General features: G+C 42.5%; 1 long non-coding RNA gene across 2 annotated transcripts; it reads right to left on the bottom strand.

Annotated features, from left to right (window-relative positions):
* Positions 1 to 423: 423 nt before the first annotated feature.
* LOC122563430 lies at positions 424 to 17,136 on the bottom strand. Of its 2 annotated transcripts, XR_006315600.1 has the most exons (5): positions 17,014 to 17,136; positions 10,557 to 10,678; positions 3,449 to 3,553; positions 1,449 to 1,544; positions 424 to 1,267 (listed from the first exon to the last, which is right to left on the bottom strand). It is a non-coding gene; the product is annotated as an uncharacterized LOC122563430 (long non-coding RNA). The 2 variants fall into 2 exon arrangements; XR_006315601.1 differs by lacking the exon at positions 10,557 to 10,678.
* Between the last annotated feature and the right edge of the window lie 2,330 nt (positions 17,137 to 19,466).

Below are 19,466 nucleotides of genomic sequence, written 5' to 3'. Positions count from 1 at the left end.
TTGTTAACTTTCAAACATTCCGGACCATTCGGCAACGTTTTCTTTTTCACTATCTCAAAGCCACTTTCTTTCCATCCCTCCTGTGGTTACAGTTTAATCCCATCATGATGATTTAGAAAAATTAGATGTGAGCTTAAGGCACAAATGTGCAAAACACTTAGTCTTGCATGAAAAGTAAACAGGTAGGGCAGAACCAAGGCAGAGAACATTGCCACTGAAGCATTGATAGCTCCTTAACATCTCCTGTGCTCTTTGATTCTATCATCCTTGCTCTCCAAGCCACCCAGGTGAAACCTTTTGCAAAACGTACATGACAGCCAGTTCATCACAGATTGGTGTGACTGGTAGTTTGAGGTTATTATCGGTAAAAAAAATCCTCGTGTTAATTGTTGTATTTTGATTTATTACAGCATCACATTGCACAGTTTAAAAAAACAACACTATTAGCCTTGCATGTTTTCTGCAAAGTACCAGTCTAAAGGATAATTGCACGTAATTAAGGTAGACATGATAAATTGTAATTACATTTATTTTGGATTATACCCAGTTGATATCCAAAACAACATTAATGGTTAACTGTTTTGCAACCTGGTTTAATTTACATGTGGCTAATAGTGAAAGATATGAATGCAGTATCACTTTTAACCCCCATAATATATCCCACTAAAAACTGATTAATTGTATGAATTTCTTAATAGGACTTTATTAAAATTAACAGGTATGTAACTGCATTAATAATGGAACAATAAGGCATTTCTGTTGGTGAGTAACGAGCTTATAGAAATTTCCTCTTTTTATCATAGGTATTTTACCTATGATAATTTTATTTACGGTTATATATAGGCTCACTGAACTTCATCTCACAAAGACAAGATCCACAGTTTTCAAATCAGCAAGGGCAGCCTGCATGAGCAGGTACCCATCATTAGCTTTTCATAGCAATTTGTCAATCCTTCCAATTATAACTCTCTCCAAAATTATGACAAGATCCAGGTGAGAAACATGATAATAACATTCACTTTTCACTATGTTTACTGCATGGGCAAATACAATAAAACAACCCAGTTGCAAACTATAAATCTGTTTGTCAGACCCAAGCGTTCCTGCAGGCTGTAATTCAATTTCCAGACCATGGCGCTATCTCTTAACCCCAGGTTGGAAGCTAAACTCTTAAAAATGATAAATTAAGGTGGAGAGCAGGATGAACTCTATGTCATTCTTCTGATTACTCTGTCATGTGTAAATGATTCAAGCTTTGTCCTGGGTACTAAAGAAATTATGTTTAGTTATTAGATTTCTGTTAACTTTCAACCTCTAGATTATTTTGACACTTGTATCTTTGACCATTTATCATTAGGTAATCTCTCCATAGTTTTGGAATGTTTGTCTTTGCTTGAGATCTAGATACATTTTCAATAACTTGCCTCAGAAAGTAAAAATAAACTCACTCCAGTAATTGCTTTTAGCCACTGGATTCAGCCTATTAAGATTTCACTTCTGTCTTCAAAAAACGGACCAGCCTCACAGCAAGCTTCACTTTAAACCTACAACATAAAGCAAATGTATTTCACAAGTGATGATTAGAGCCTCAGAAATAATCACAATCTAATTATGTATGGTCGATTTCATTTGATCTTACTCAAATGGGCAAAATAGTAGATGTTTTGTGAGATTAATTGTGAGGAGAGCTTAATAAAACCATCCAGTACAATAATAAAACATACGAGAACTGTCATTACTACAGAATGAAAATCTTTAACAAACACAAAGTACCAAAATCTGAAATACGATTGTCAGGGAGATTAAGATTCAGACATGGGCCAAACAGACCACAACTGGACATCCTGAAGTAGACAAATCTTGAGCTATAGAGTATCTTCTAAACTGGATAGTAAGATAGAAGCTGAACAAACAAATACACTCCTCTACGCAACTGGGAGTTTAGCAGATGTTCTTATTGCTCACTAAGGAATGAGTAAACTATTGGATGAATTTGAAGACGTATTGATAATTATTTCAATCTCAGAACTAATATAACTCTAGAAAGAGCAAGTTGAAATCCAAAGTGCATCATCCAGGTGAATCCACAGATATTTCATTAATGTTGGTTGCATGTTAGTACTGACTAAAATGACTTAACGTCAAAATATATAGAAGTCCAGTTTTCAGCATGCATTGCTAATGAGTTTTTGTTAAATCGATCATCATGCAAATAAGTCCATGCTTTAAATGTACCATTAATACGGTGAGTGAAGCACAAAGGTCTGGAAGAGAAACCGTCAGTCCAGAAAGGAAAATATAAAGCCTGACATAGAAAATCCATTTCTTGAGGCATAAAACCACAAAAGATACAGCAGGTAAGTTAATTCAGTGAGTAGGACAGACACCAGACAAGTATCCATGCCACAGTGTGGTGCAAAGAAACCTCATGAGGTGAACAGTGCCCAGCTGTTAGAACCAAAAGCTTTTATTGAGAAATGTAGATCACTTGCATAAAATGTGCTGAAGAAGGGCACAGCCACAGGGAAAAAAAGAGTGAAGAAGCGCCCTCATAAATAAAGAAATGAGGTTGAACAGTCTCCAGTAGAAGATAAATCTAAAGTTTTCCTCGGAGAAATCAGTAACCAAGAATAAACATTTTGGCATGCAGACATTTCCATTGATAGGCATCTCACAAAGCTATGAACAGGTGAGGAGTGGAGGTAGCAGAACAATTAAGTTGACAGATGTCAAATCGACAGTTCTCACTGAGCAGATCAAGGACAGCTAGAAGGCCAGAGGGAGGGATGCTGGTGAAAGGAGAGAGTGTTGGAGGTGAACAAAGGGATTAGTGGAACAGGGATTCCTATCCAAAGAAATAGACACAGAGGAGAATGGAGTAGAGTTCAACATCGTCTTGCGCCTGAAAATGATGAGAGGTAGGGGCACAGAGCGATAAAGCTAAGACCTTTGCTGAATAACAGAGGTTCAGCATCAGAGAATAGAATATCGGAAGGGTTAGTAAATAACTGAAAATGGTGGGGTGAGGAGATAGAGGGAAGGGGAGTAAGGTTACAGAGCGGCATGGGTACTTCGGAGTTGTTGCAGCTTGTGTTCCTTCCTGCCTGAAAGGAAGAGAAAGCGCTTCCTGTCACAACGGTGAACAAGCTGGAGAATAAAGTGAAACTGGGGGCCATGACAGAGTGAGGTGGTGCAGATGGAGAGCGACTCATAGCACTGAATGTAGATCTCAGAATGCAGTAAGAACAGCTGTCTTGAGAAGTGAAGTACATCACGGAGATACCTATAAACCTGGGTGGATTCAAGACACAAAGGATAAAGCTTCAGTCAAAATCCATGTGGTGTGCATCTGAATTGAGGCACATATTGAGGAATGAGATAAGGCTGTGGAAGCAAGTTCTGGCAAATACTTTGTCAAACACTTGGAGCCATAACAGAAGTAACATACCTGGAAGAGACGTGGCAGTGAGTTAAATATGAAAATAAAACCAAGAACAGGAGATCTGAAACAATAGCAGGAACTGCTGGAGAAACTCAGCAGTTTTGGCAGCATCTGTGGAGAGAAAGCAGAGTTTTTGTTTTGGGTCTAGTTACCCTTTATCATCTCCTGATAAAGGCACAAAGTTAAAAATCACACAACACCAGGTTAAAGTCCAACAGGTTTATTCGGAAGCACTGACTTTTGTAGCACTGCCCCTTTATCGGGTGGTTGTGGCATATAAGATCATAAGACACAATTTATAGCAAATGTTTAGAGTGTGATGTAACTGAAATTATATATTGAAAATTATATATTGTGTCTTATGTTCTTATATTCCACAACCACCTGATGAAGGAGCAGTGCTCCGAAAGCTAGTACTTCCAAATAAACCTGTTGGACTATAACCTGGTGTTGTGTGACTTTTAATTTTTTACACCCCAGTCCAACACCAGTATCTTCAAATCCTGATAAAGGTAAAAATCCTTGCAGAAGAGAAACTTTTTCTTCGTAGACTGCAATTGAAATTTGCTAGTATATATATTCGTGGATATTTTATGGCTTTGCTTAGGGATAGCCTGGGACTTGACTACAGTTCCAAATTCAGCAGCATCCATTTTTAAGTACCTCACTCTCAGGGTGCTAATATCTTGTGCTCAGTGGGGATGGTCTGAGGAGCCAAGAGGCTAAGATCAAAACCAAATCACAGTATATAGGCTTTTGTTTTGTTATATTTCTTAATGTCACTCTCCCTGGAAGCAATTAGCACTGGTGATGGCTGACTCAGACTGAGGCCAAAGTTGTAAACGCAGCTCTCAGCTCCTCACCTGCTGATGAATGGCCTGAAGCCACCTGATGCAGATAAAGGATGACTCTAATTCCCCCTTACCAAAATGGTGTCCAGCCAAGCCTGCACCAGATTCCATGATTGCAGGGGGCCGCACAACAAAAACTTTCGTCCACAGCGTTTGCAACATTAGTTTGCATTATAAACACAGGTTTCTCCAACACCTGTTCAGTACATGCACTGAAGCCATTATTTAAATATAATGATGGATGAATTTGACCAGAGTGGGCAAATTCAGAGGTTGGAGGTTGGTGGTTGCTGGGTGCACTGGCATGGGTTGGAGAATCCAACCTCTCCCCATCTTCTTCTGATTAAGTCCTTTTTAATTCACAAGATCTGGGTGTCTCTGGCTGTGTCAGCATTTATTGCCCAGCCTTAACTGCCTAGAGGACAGTCAAGAGTCATCCATGTTGCTGTGGTTTTGGAGTCACATGAAGGCCAGACCAGGTAAGGATGGCAGATTTCTTCCATAAAGGACATTAGTGAACCAGATGAGTTTTTCCTGACAATGGATTCATGGTCATCATTTGTAATGGATTCAAATTTTACCATCTGCTGTGGCAGGATTTGAATCTGGATCTGTAGAACATTACCTTATCTCTGGACTGTTAATCCAGAGTTTAACACCCAGACTATCGTCTCCTCCTGTAAGGTGGGATAGCTTGTGAGTGGCGATTGACTTAAAGACTAACTGATTCTGACCTGTTAGAACAACAGGAGCAAAAGGCAGGGTCTTGCTAACCAGGGAAGTCATCCAGCAAGACCTGTTGGGTTTGTCAGCAGCCTATTCTGGTACACTTTGTCCAATCGAGGGACCTGCCATCGAGATGTAGAGGGTCAGCAGGATGCCACCCTTTGACTTTGCTTCTGATCCTCCTTTCTACCTTGACTCTCTTTCCCCAGAAGGTTGTAGAGGATAAGATGCTGAATATATTTAAGAAACAGATAAAGATTTAGATACTAAACACATATAGGGAGAAAGTGGAATATGGCACTGAAATAGAGGATCAGGCATGATCATATTGAATGGAAGGACAGGCTCGATGGGCTGAATGCCCTACTCATGCTGCTAGTTTTTATGTTTCTATCCTGCCCATATACATCTCTATTTAGAGATCCATCAAAGCCTCTTCCTACAGGCTGCAATGCAGCACTGGCAATGGCTACCACCACAGTTGGCACAGCAGGTATCACCAAGCTGCTGCCCTCTGACCATGGGATGGTGGCATCCCATCCTAGAAGGGGCTTAATTGGGGGGCTAACCTGAGGCTGCCCGAGTGAATGCCTGATTAGAATTAATAGTATCAGGTCTTTTGGGAATTTAAGTGACATGAGGCTCCTGCCAAGTCTGCAACTAGTGGGTAAGACCCCCATGGCCCATGTTGAATCCTGGCCTAAATAACAAAATTATGCTGAAAGGTACAGAGCCGCGCTGATTAACATTTTACAAAACCTGCTTAAATTGCAAGTCATTTTTGAACTTCTCTCTCCAAACACCTTTTATAATGAGTTGTTGTAAACTTTTTTCCCTCTCTGCATTTGACTATAAATTCAGAAGCAATGTTTTAAATTCTCTGCTTCAGTCTCCCTACAGAATATATTTGCTCAGTTATTTACATGATTAGGTTTCTTATTCCTCCCTATTATTCCCCTGATACAGCTGTACATTTTGTTGTAACTGTTGAGGCGTAGTGAAGTCTCTAGTGACAAGCATCTGGATAGTTGATCATTTGCATGGCATCGACTTGGATAGTCAACCATGTCCAAGTTTAGCATCTCAAATATTCTCGTCTGTCCTGGTGCAATTATTTGTTCTGTTTTGCATTGTTTATGATTCATACAAAATAAGAATCTCCTGCTACAGCCTCACTGGAACAGGAAGTCAGCGCCACTCTCGCTGTGCATCTGGAACTGTATAGCTGTTCAGTTTATATATTAATGATCTGGATGAAGGGACAGGGGCTATTCTGGCGAAGTTCGCCGATGATACGAAGTTAGGTGGAGAGGCAGGTAGTACTGAGGAGGTGGGGAGGCTGCAGAAAGATTTAGGCAGTTTAGGCAAGTGGCTCAGAAAATGGCTGATGAAATTCAATGTGAGCAAGTTCGAGGTCTTGCACTTCGGAAAAAAAGAATACAGGCATGGACTATTTTCTAAACGGAGAGAAAATTTATAAAGCCAAAGTACAAAGGGATCTGGGAGTGTTAGTCCAGGATTTTCTGAAGGTTAACTTGCAGGTTGAGTGCGTGATTAAGAAAGCAAATGCAATGCTGTTATTTATCTCAAGAGGGTTGGAATATAAAAGCAGCGATGTGCTTCTGAAACTTTATAAAGCTCTAGTTAGGCCCTATTTAGAATACTGAGTCCAACTTTGGGCCCCACACCTCAGGAAGGACATACTGGCACTGGAGCGTGTCCAGCAGAGATTCACATGGATGATCCCTGGAATGGTAGGCCTAACATATGATCAGCTGGGATTGTATTCATTAGAGTTTAGAAGGTTGAGGGGCGATCTAATAGAAACTTAGAAGATAATGCATGGCTTAGAAAGGGTGGATGCTGGGAATTGGTTTCCATTAGGTGGGGAGACTAGGATCTGTGGGCACAGCCTAAAAATTAGAGGGGGTCAAATTAGCACAGAAATGAGGAGAGATTTTTTTTTTTAGCCAGAGAGTGGTGGGCCTATGGAAATCATTGCCACGGAGTGCAGTGGAGGCTGGGACATTGGATGTCTTCAAGACAGAGATTGATAAATTCTTGATCTCGCAAGGAATTAAGGGCTACAAGGACAGTGTGGGTAAGTGGAATTGAAATGCCCATCAGCCATGATTAAATGGTGGAGTGGACTCGATGGGTCGAATGGCTTTGCTTCCACTCCTATGTCTTATGGAACAGGAAGATGGAACCCATTCCATTTGTAAGTGCATGTGAAGGGTCAATGATATCATGGATACCTGTTATCCATTCAATACTCACTGTTCACCTCACTCAGCTGCTTCCTTACCACTTCTCCTATCACCCTTTCTGTTGCTCCAGTCATCACTCTGCTCACCAATCCCCTTATTGTCCCATTCACTGCTTTAGGAAGAGATTTACTAAGATATTGCCTGGGCTGGAGAGCTTTAAGTATGAAAAGAGAGGATAGATTGAGGTTGTTTGTCTTGGATCAGAGGAGACAGAGTTGAGGGGGGAATGATTGATGTGTATAGTTGGTTCTGTTATAATCTGCATTTCTTCAATGCGATTTGGCTGTGATGCAATTGAAGAATTTAGACCGTTATTTGTAGAAAGCGAACTTTCCTCACCTGTATTGGTTAGAATGCAATTCTGGTCCCATTGGTTTAAGTGGTGCTGCTATTATATGATTCTCTTTTAATACAGGATCACACAGGAAGAGAGCCACCACATTATAACAGAACAGCCTGTATAAAATTATGAGGGGCATGGGAAGAAACTTTTTACCCTTGATGGAGGGATCAGTGACTGGGGTGATAAATTTAAGGTAAGGGGCAGGAGATTGAGAGGGGACGTGGGAAAAGGTCTTTCACCCAGAGAGTGATAGGGATCTGGAACTCACTACCAGTAAGGGTGGTAGAGGCTATAACCCCTCATACCCCTTAAAGATCAGCAAGGCCACCTGTGTGGAACAGCAGGAGACAGGGAACATACTAAACGAGTGTTTTGCATAAGTGTTTACTGCAGAGAAGGGTATGGAAGCTGGAGAACTTGGGGAAATAAATAGCAATATCTTGAAATGTGTCCATATTACAGAGGTGGTGGTACTGGATGCCTTAAAACACACAAAGATGGATAATTCCTTGGGACCAGATCAGACGTACCCTAGAATTCTGTGGGAAATTAAGGAAGTGATTACTGGGCCCTTTACTGAGATTTGTATTATTGATAGCAATGGGTGAAGTACCAGAAGACTGGAGGTTGGCTAACATGGTGCCATTATTTAAGAAGGGTGGTAAGGAAAAGCCAGGAAACTATAGACTGGTGAGCCAGACATTGGTGGTGGGCAAGTTTTTGGAAGGCATTTGAAGGAATAGGATTTACATGTATCTGGAAAGGCAAGGACTGATTAGGAATAATCAACAAAGTTGTGTGTGTGGGAAATCATGTCTCACTAACTTGATTGAGTTTTATTTGAAGAAGTGACAAAGAAGATTAATAAAGGCTTGGTGGTGAGCATGATTTATATGGATTTCTGTAGGTGTTTGACAAGGTTCCACATGGTAGACTAGTTAGCAAGGTTAGATCACATGGAATACTGGGAGAACTAGCCATTTGGATACAAAATTTGCTAAAAGATAGGAGACAGAAGGTGGTGCTGGAGGGTTGCTTTTCAGACTGGAGGTCTGTGACCTGCGGTGCGCTGCAAGGATTGGTGATGGGTTCACTGCTTTTTGTCATTTATATAAATGATTTGGACATGAATATAGAAGGAATGGTTAGTAAATTTCGAGTTTGACACCAAAATTTATAATGTATGGTCATTCCTCAGATTACAATGAAATCTTGATCACTTGGGCTAATGGGCCAAGGAGTGGCAGATGGAGTTTAATTTATACAAATGTGAGATGCAACATTTTGGTAGGGCATATCAGGGCAGGACCTATATGCTTAATGGTAAGGTCATGGGGAGTGTTGCCAAACAAAGGGACCTTGGAGTGCATAGTTCCTTGAAAGTGGAGTCACAGGTAGACAGGGTGGTGAAGAAGGTGTTTAGTATGCTTTCCTTTATTGTCAGTGCATTGAGTATAGGAGTTGAAGCTGTTGCAGCTGTACAGAACATTGGTTAGACCACTTTTGGAATACTGCATCCAATTCTGGTCTTTTTGCTATAGGAAAGGTATGTTAAATGTAAAAGTTATCAAAAAGATTTACAAGCATGTTGCCTGGGTTGGAGAGTTTGAGCTATAGGGAGGGGCTGAACTATTTTCTCTGGAGTGTCAGAAGCTGAGAGGTGACCTCAGAGGTTCAGAAAATTGTGAAGCACACCAGGTGAATAGTTCAAGGTCTTTTCCCCAAGGTAGGGGTGTCCAAAACTAGAAGGCATAGGTTTAAAGGGGAGAGGAGAAAGATCTAAAAAGAACAACAGAGGGTGGTATGTGAATGGAATGACCTGCTAGAGCACGTGGTGGACGTTGGGTACAATTACAATATTTAAAAGGCATCTGGGATAGGTACATGCTTAGGAAGGATTTAGAGGGATATGGGCCAAATGCTGGCAAATGAGATTAAATTAAATGAGGATATCTGATCAGCATGGACGAGTTGGACTGAAAGGTCTGTTCCCATGCTGTACATCTCTATGACTTTGTGCAACACCAAAGGCATACAAGGCTATGGGCCAAGAGCGTGGTGCTGGAAAAGCACAGCAGGTCAGGCAGCATCCGAGGAGCAGGAAAAATCGATATTTCGGGCAAAAGTCCTTCATCAGGAAGCCCGAAACATTGATTTTTCCTGCTCCTCGGATGCTGCCTGACCTGCTGTGTTTTCCAGCACCACACTCTTGGCTCTAATCTCCAACGTCTGCAGTCTTCACTTTTGCATACAAGACTATGGGCCAAGTGCTGGGAAGTTGGATTAGGATAGTCAGGCACTAGCTGGAGTGGCCCAGACGCAATGGACTGAAGGGCTTTTTTCTGTGCTTTTGACTTCCATGACTCTGAGAAGGACAGCCGTAAAGTGGTGACTGGGGCAGCAAAGGAGTGACATCAAATTGGCAACTAGGGCAGTGAGTGAAGGGGCAAGGGAATGGGTGTGGGGCAGCGAAGGGAGTGGCAGGCTCCAAAATAATTATTTAGGCTGCAGATGTTGCCATGACAACTGGATGGGAATGTGCTCATGAGCCATGTAATCACTGAGCTTACAATGTTACTGCTTGAGACACTGCAGAAATGTGCCTGCGTCAAAAATAGCAATAATGCAATCAGTGTCTTTTCAAAAGCTTCCAATGAATTTAAATTCAGGGGATGTGATTTGCTGGATTACTGGGCAGGTTTGGGAAGATAAGGATGGAGGTAGAAGAGTTACCACTTGGGTCATTTCCTGAAACTGGTTTTCCACAGATCTACTGAGAAAATGTGGACTTAAAGGGTTGACTTGTCACATGACTTTCCATCTCTCAGTACCCAGGCACTTTAAATGAAGCAGTTAGCTGAATCTCATCTTAGCTTGGTTGAATGAGAGTTGCATTTTTGGAGAGATTTCTTGTCGCAGCTTACCAAATGTTCCTCGTTAGCTACTGACCCATCTCTTCCCAGAGTTCCAGCAGAAGAAGGCCACATAACGAGAATATGGCAGCATGGTCTGAAGTCACCATCTGGGTCAGCATCATCTCAACTATCTGGAGAGATATATAAAGGTCAATCACCTCCTCCGCTGCACCAGGATAGATGCCACACTCCTCTCCCTGTTACCTCACATTCACTCTTCCACTGCTACTGCAGCCATCTCCCACCAAGGCACATGCTCAATCACTTGCACCATTATGTGTTATTGTTATTTGCATCATTGTTATTCAGCCTGTCTACATTCCACTGACACTATTTTCACTTACCTGTTACACTCTTAATTACCTGGAATTATCTTGCCATTACATCTCTGCCTTTTTAGTTTGTGCCAAGCTATCGGAGTGCTATTCTCCACTTTACCTAAAGGAGCAGTGCTTTGAAAGCTTGTGATTTAAAATAACTGTTGGACTATAACCTGGTGTCATGTGACTTCTGACTTGCACTATTGCCTGCAACACCTTCTCTCATTCACTCTCCCACCCTACTAACCTTTTATAGCCTCCTCTGCCCTGCATCCTCACTCTATTGGAATACCATACCACCAGGACCAACACTAAACAAGCATGTCACACACTTTCATCTCATTCAGTCCTTCCCTTTACCTCATTACAGAAGAAGGCAGTCTATAACATGGTGGAAAGAGCCCCCATTGGTAAAGGGTGCCCAATATTTGAATCCTCACCCTCCATGAGGGAAGAATTCTGGCACTCGCAGAAGAAGGTGGACTGCTCCTGTTCAGATAAAAAGAGACATGTCCCACTAACTGAAAAAGTATCACTCTTCATTTCATTATAACCATCACAGTAATCTGGCTGTCAGAGTCCTCCATTTCTGGTCATGATGCTTTCTCGCTCACTTGCTCTCTCGTTCTTTCCAGATTGTAAGCAGCGCCAACATCTCCATCAGCTCTGCAGTGACATATCAGCTCACCCAGAAGTCAACTCTTTGGTCTCTGAGGACAAGAGGCCTCAGAAAAGGCCTTGACAAGGTTGTCTCCTGCGTCCCACCCCAGCCCAGATACAGTCACCGTGGTGGTAACATTGATCTTGGAAAGTGTGGGTGAGTAGCTCACAGTTTGGTGAGTACCTCAATGTGACAGCTCCACAGCCCAACCAAGGAGAAATCACCATCTAGCTCTTGGGAGGACATCCAGGGACCAGGCGCCTGGTCAGGGCCAGACAGGAGGGGATCCTGTAATGTCAGCAACCAGGGACTTTGTTCACCTGAACAGGGAGGAAAAGTAGACAAGTATGTCAGACGCAAGAACCCTTATTGTCCAGAAGCTGCAGCAGTGCAGCGAGACATGCAAACTGTCTGGCTGCCTCCCTGTGCAGATTGCTAGCAGCCATGTAGAGTCACAGTCTGCTGGAGAGGTGCACTTAGTTTTTAGTGTTGAGAAAAACATGGCAATGGGGGGGGATGGGAGGAGCCTGGCATGCAGTCCACATGCCCCTCCCTCACCAAGTGACTGGGATGTGCACACACACACACACACAGTTGTGGGATGTAGGAAAAATAGTGTTACTTCTGCAATTCTAATTACTTATACAAAATAAATGAACTCACACCAGTGTATAATTGTTTTAGCCAAGAGCTGAGTCAACAAGAATGGAAACTATGTGGAGGAAACACATAATTGCTTTTGTATTAGCTAAAATTGTATACAAGAATGAAACATGACTGCAAAACAATGGTAGATATTACAGGCGAATAGATAAGATGCTGTGAGGGGAGGAATTTAAGCTCGATACGCCTGTACAAACAGTAGGTATAAACATCTGTTTCCCACTTGTACAGAAACACAGGAACAAACCCCAATTAAAAGGGTCATAAGGATCAGTATGGTAGGGGAAGGTACAGATGGAGGGAGTAGATAATGGTGAAGAAAGAATATGCCTAACAATGACCTACAGCGGGATGAGGTCAAACGGCCTTGTGAGGCCAGAAATAAGCATTTTGTCACAGACAAGGCCGGATAAGGCAAGAGATAAACAGGAGTAATGGGTTCCAGTCTTAGGGAAGTGGAAGATGTAAACAGGGGAGGAGCAATGAAAAAAAAAGAAACCAAATTATAAATATTGTGTATTAATTGAATTTGGTGTGTGTGTGTCCCTTACCTTGTAGACACTGGCCATCACACCCTCTTGCAAGAGTAAAATAAAGGACACTACTGATTCAGATTGTGTCTCGGACTGCAATTATTGAAGTGTGTGAGCTTTGTTTCTCACACAGTCTCTACTCAGTACACTCCAAAGGTGGATTTGGCCTTCCACCTCCATGTGATTTGCTCACCCTTGGAAGGCAACAAGGAGGAGGGTCCATTTTATGTGGCAAGAGGACCATAAGTGTATCCGGCCCAACCAGACACAAATACCCACTTGGTTATCTAATCAAATCTCCAGGGCCAATGGGTTTCACCATTGTGCAAGCTCCCTGTTTCCCGTTACAGAACCAGAGTCCACTAAAACATAGTCAAGGGCAGAGGAAGAAGGAACCTTATTGAGAGTAACGATGCTTGCAGTGTTTTGACCTTACATCTGATTGTAAGTCTGTTTGTGTAGCCCTGAATGTAACGGTGCCAGAATGATGTATAACTCATGACTACACGGGATGCGCATGGGTCAGTGCCTGTTTTAAGAGCCTGCTGCAGCATCTGGAAACAAAGTGAACAAGGCAAATACAGGGCAAAAGTCCTGCTGACATCAATGCCCTTTGTCCTACAACACTCTTGTACTTTTGCAGGCCTAGGTAACCAAAAGTGTTGTTGTGAGTGAGAGGCTCAGTAATGGCTGTGGCTGGAAGGTGCAGAGAAATTAGTAAGCCAATATATTAGAATGGTTAATAATTAGGGACCATACAGTTCTGCATCCGGTACAGCTTTTGGGTCCGTGTGTAATGTTATTTCTCTCAAAATTCTTCATTGGCTGCTCCTGCATCCCCCTCCTATTCTGAGTGTGGTTACAGCTATTTTCTCCCCCATTGCACACTTTTAGGTTCTAGCATGATGGAGGCAACAGGGAGCACTTTTTGGGCAGTGAAGACCATGACGTCACATTTTTCTAATTTATGGACTGAAAGAGGAAAAGAACTGGGTATAAAACAAGAATTGCTTTAAGATTGTTGTATGTTTTGATAGCTCTTAACTTAAGACACAATGTTTACACAACTGCTTGTTGGAGCACTGGTTAATTTGAAGACAAATTGAAGCAAAGGGGTTGTGCACAAATGGAGTTTGCTTGGCAACAAGTGGTTGATTGGTCCCTGGATCAGTGACCAGTTATCAGTGACAAAGACTTTCTGCTAGTCAGCAACTATGTGACCAGGTAGGGACAGCTTGGGCCTGAGAATAAAATACAAACCTATTGACATCAGCGAACACTTGCTCTGCATCTCACCCCAGTCCTTGGCATCAGAGGTGACCAGGCCAGGTGTATTCATACACTGTCTCTCCCTTGAAGCCAATGTCCTCCTGACCATAAATGAAACCCTCTCCTGCATGATACTCTTTCTATCCATTCTTGCAGCCTCCAAGATGGAAGAATAGCTTAGCTATTCTCCTTACAGTGGCAGTGCCACCCTTTTAATCCCCACCCCATCTTTGACAAGAGAGTTTCTCACCACCCCTTGGAGTGACCAAATCAAACAGGCCTGCAGAAGAAGTGGAAAGTGAGGACTGCAGATGCTGGAGATCAGAGCTGAAAATGTGTTGCTGGAAAAGCGCAGCAGGTCAGGCAGCATCCAAGGAACAGGAGAATCGACGTTTCGGGCATGAGCCCTTCTTCAGGAATGGCTCATGGCAGAGCCCTTCTTATTCCTGAAGAAAGGCTCATGCTCAAAACGTCGATTCTCCTGCTCCTTGGATGCTGCCTGACCTGCTGCGCTTTTCCAGAAACACATTTTCAGCTGCAGAAGTGCCCAAATATCTGACTATTGGCTGTACACCTCCCCGACTGTGTCAGAACTCACCCCCCTCCCACCTGACTGGCTGCTATGGAGCCAGAGAAGTGGCTGTACTGCAGAAACATAGGCCCCTTGAGTGCAAACTGCACAACAAGAAGCCTGACCATGGCTAATCACTGTCGAGAGTGTGATGCTGGAAATGCACAGCAGGTCAGGCAGCATCCGAGGAGCAGGAGAATTCATTTATCAGGAATGGGCTTATACTCAGTCTTAAGCCCAAAACGTTGATTCCCCTGCTCCTTGGATGCTGCCTGACCTGCTGTGCTTTTCCTGCACCACACTCTCGACTCCGATTTCCAGCATCTGCAGTTCTCACTTTCTCCCGTGGTAATCCCTGAACTGCTATCTGCCCTAGTGTCAGGAACCCCTGGAGACGGGTGCATCTATGGAGTTCAGTGATCACCACACACCCTAAAACTTTGCCGACTTGCTGCACATGCAGTGAGTTTGCTTCATCAGCTGCAGGCACAAGATGCCAGTATGAGATTGTCTTGGCACGCTGCTGTGCAACAAACTGCATTCCCCATTGACTGAAGATTGCTGATCAGCAAGACTAGCTGCTTGGTTGCGTGACTGCACTTGGAGGCTAGGAGCATGCAGGTCGATGCTAAGTGAGTGAATGCTAAGACTGTATGTGAATAGCCCTGAGGTATAGCCTGGTGAGTTGGGTCCTTGTCCCTCCGCAAAGTGATCTAACAGCAGCATTCCCAAAACGCGTGTAAGACTGACATTCCTTGCATATGCACCATATTTAAAAGTCCATTATATACCCATAGAAGTACTGTCAGTCTGGAGCTGTCCTGACATTTTCCTGGACATGGCAGATGGGGGCTCTGCTTCACGGGAGGTCCTGCTGGAAGGGGTAGTGCTAATGCAATACATGCCCCCCTCACCTCCCACCAGTGGGGTCCATGATACCAAACGAAGCTAAACATGACAGAGGTTGGCACTTGGGTTAAAGCATCATCAGCCATTTGGGAGATTGCCCAGCAAAAACAAAGAAACTCAATGACTTTTGCCACTCCATCAGGGTAAGTGTTACCATCTTCTCTCCACTACCTCACACTCAATCTCTGCTGCTGTACACACTACCTGCCAAGAATCATACTCTAACATTCTCATTATTGTCTGCAACATCTTCCCTCACTCGCCGAGGCACTAACCCTGCCTGCCCTCTGCGTTGTGCACTCACTCAGGACACCTGCGTTAGCAGTAACAGTTGTACCATTCCTTCCTTAATACCTGGCTCTCCCTCATTCCATGAGAAAACAGCCCTGAAAAAGGGGCAGGAAGAGTCAAAAGGAGTGGTGTGCCGCTCGTAACTCGGCTCCTTGTGAGGAGAGCATCCTGAACGTGACCATGCTAACCAGGGGGTGGACTGGTATTGGAGGCTACCCTTGACTTATGATGAAGTTCTGAAATACTTCGACTGTGTTGGAACCCCTGAGCAAAGGCTATGTCCCTTGACTGAGGCCTATTAACAATCATGACAAGTTTATCTAACACTTACCTCAGCGGTTATATTTAGCAGCTTCAAGATGAATTCTGTTCTGCCACCACTAGGACTTCCTGGTTGTTATAGAAATATTAAAAAGAAAGGAAAAGCAATAGGCCACTCAGCCCTTCGTTCTTGCCCGTCATTCAGTAACATCATGGGTGATCTGATTTTAACCTCAGTTCTACATTCCCATATATCCTCAATAATCTGTCATTCTCTTAGTCATCAAGAATCTGTTAACCTCCACCTTAAAAATATTTAAAGAATCTACATCCACTGTCTTTTGAGTGAGGGAATTCCAAAACTCTCAACCTATTGAGAGAGAAAAACGTGTCCTGCTCTTTCTTTAAATGGGTACCCCCTTATTTTGAAACCATTTGTAGATATTTGGTTACGTTAAGGTGGTGACTACAAAACTGGCATATTGATCCAGTAAATCACCATTTACTCATCCATTCCTCAGGAGGGACATTATGATTGGTTTAGATTGTCACATTCCATGACCATACAATTTATGCACCATACACTGATAAAAAAAGAATAGAGTGCTAACATGTTACCTTTTTATTCATGCATGGGATGTAGGCATCTTTGGCAAAGCCAGCATTTATTGCCAATTTGTAATTGCCCAATGGGCAGTTAAAAGTCAACCACATTGCTGTAGGTTTGGAGTCACGTCTATGCCAGGTAAGGATGACAAGCTTCCTGCTCTACTTCAGAGAAATCTTCGTAATCAGACTGAAATTGTAATTTTTGAGTAATGTAAATATAGACTTTTACCTGGATAAATGAGGATTTGGCTTCCGTGCCAACAAAGTGCTTTGAGTGATTTGTCTAACTCTTATCTGAAATGCTTATCCAAGTACTAATCATTCTTTGCGTGGAACATCTTCTTACATCAATATTCAATTTATATTTTACAATTCTTACCAATAACACTTGTGCTGCAGTCATTGCTGGGAATCTGTAGTAGAATCACAAAACCAGAGTTTCTGCTGCCTGTGACAATTAGGACATGTCATTGTCTTAACCAGCTTGCAAAATGAAGGGCCAATTAATGTTGAACTCCCATTAAAGATTTTTGTAGTCTAATCATTGCTGAGCTATTTCAATTATTTTCTTAAACATCCTTGTTATGCAGACTTAATTTGGAGAACATGCAGGATTGAAATTAATTAATTGTACAAATATAAAAACAGCAATACAAGTTCATTTAGGCTACAGATGTACACAATCATCAGTGATTTTAAAGTGCTGTCTCTTGTTTAATCTAAACAGGATACATTTAAGTGGAATCAAGAATCAGGTTGTGGGGGTCATTTTGTTCTTAGTATGTTGTTGTGGTTCACTTTATTAATTTAACAAGTGTAAGATTTGAAGCAACAGCGAAAATAATCTATATTGAATTTTCCTTCCAGTCCAATTGGCAGGTGTTTTAAGGCAGTTAATGCCTTAATTTGATGCAATTACTAAACATTTCCCTTGATATCTCAATTTAACAATACTTTTAAAGGCTTAATCTGAAATCCTTGGAGTGGGGAAAGATTCTGTGGTACAATTGAGGTGTCCCTACCTTTAGGCTAGGGAGTATAGTTTAAAGTCCTTTCTGCATTGGAGATGTGTTATAACATGTCCTGACAGGTTGATCTAAGAAAAAAACTATCAGACGTCAATTGGAAGCTATGTTGCTCCAAAAGACAACAACTATAAATCTCAGTAAGAACACAATGACACTGACCAACTCATCAGAAATAAATAAAATGATTTTCTCTGATGCGATTTCTGGCTTATTCTTTGCAACATTCAATCTAGCTTTCTGAATCTATATTAACAACTGAATAGTACAAATCTCGTCGCTAATCTAACAGAACTATTAACTTGCATTTGGTTTCTCAACTTCAATCAGATTGCCAATATTCTAAATACTAGGATATTGTGCCCCATTCCGTGATAAATTACAGTTATTTAAGATGTAATTTGGCTCAGTTTCACAACTTTTCAGTCTCATAACAGAAATGTTCTTGTCAAGTTGAAGTATTGATTTTAGTTTGTACCCCTGAACATCTCAGCTCTTCCACAATATTGTGATTTCCGTTCAGAGTAGTTGATGCTAATTTGTTCTTACAAAAATACATTTCTCACCATTATTAACTTGTGCTAATGAGAGGCTAGCAATTCTGCCACTCGGTGATCCCATGGAGGAGACTCGGCTGTTGCAGAAAGTACATCCAGAATCATAAAGAATACATGATAAAGGAAAATCAGGACAAAGGTGGGCTGAGTTGGGATTTTCAGTTTTTTGGCTGCTGGGAAAAGTGGGCGGGGTGTGCGTGGAGGGTCACAAACAAGAGCAGGAAGGTTGGCTTCAAGTGGGTGCTCCTGCCTGATGTCCATTCCCTGGATCAGGGACTGATTGTTTTCAATTAAGGAATCGATGTAGAGAAGACCACATTGGGAGCACTAGATACAATAAACTACGTTGGGAGAGAGGCAGGTGGATCTCTGTCTCACCTGGAAGGACTGTTTGAGGAAGACAGAGGTTCACCTGCCTCTCTCCCAAATTCTTTTACTGTATCTGGTGCTCCTGATGTGGTCTTCTCTACATCAGGGAGACCGAACATAAACTTAGAAAACGGTTCACCGAGCATCTCACTGGGCCCACAGGGGCTGACCAGACCTCCCAGTCACTACCCATTTTAATATCCCTTCCCACTCCCTTTCCGACATGACCATCCTTGCCCTCCTCCATTGTCACAATGAACCACACTGCAAGTTGGAGGAATGATACCTTAACTTCTACCTAGGCGGCCTACAGCCCAGAGAACTCAACATTGCCACCAATCGGATCCATTCCTCCCATTGACCTCACTTTCGTCTACCAGGTCATACCGTCTACCTGTCTTCACCTATCCCCACTTAACCACCCTGCCTGACACCCCCTTTATCTGCAGCTGCCCATACACCCACCCCCAGTCCTGAAGAAGGGTTACACCAGAAATCTCAACTTCTCTATCTCCTGATGCTGCCTGGCTTGCTGTGTTCTTCCAGCCTCCTGCCTGTCTATTTTGTATTCCAGCATCTGCAGTTTTTTTCTTCCCTAATGGTCAAATTGTTAGTAGTATTTAGGAACGATGTGCTCTAGGTGTGAGACGTGCACAGGTACCAGGTGTGAGGATGAGATAAAGCTTCAGGTCAGATCAGTCATAATGTAGTTGAGAGATGTGGGTGTGGCACATTAAGCATTTGTCAGGCAGGTGTAGATGCTATTTGAGCAAACATGGCCTGGTTTTGATCACTCATGTGGGGTAATCAAATTTTTTGCATCCAGGCTTTCGCCCAAATAGCCATCTATTCTTGCTGCTTTGTCAGAGTTGTCTGGGGGT

The sequence above is a fragment of the Chiloscyllium plagiosum genome, chromosome 27 (assembly GCF_004010195.1).
Source record: "Chiloscyllium plagiosum isolate BGI_BamShark_2017 chromosome 27, ASM401019v2, whole genome shotgun sequence".
NCBI lineage: Eukaryota > Metazoa > Chordata > Chondrichthyes > Orectolobiformes > Hemiscylliidae > Chiloscyllium > Chiloscyllium plagiosum.
Note: the sequence above shows the minus strand (reverse complement) of the source record. Positions and strands in the feature narration are given on the sequence as shown.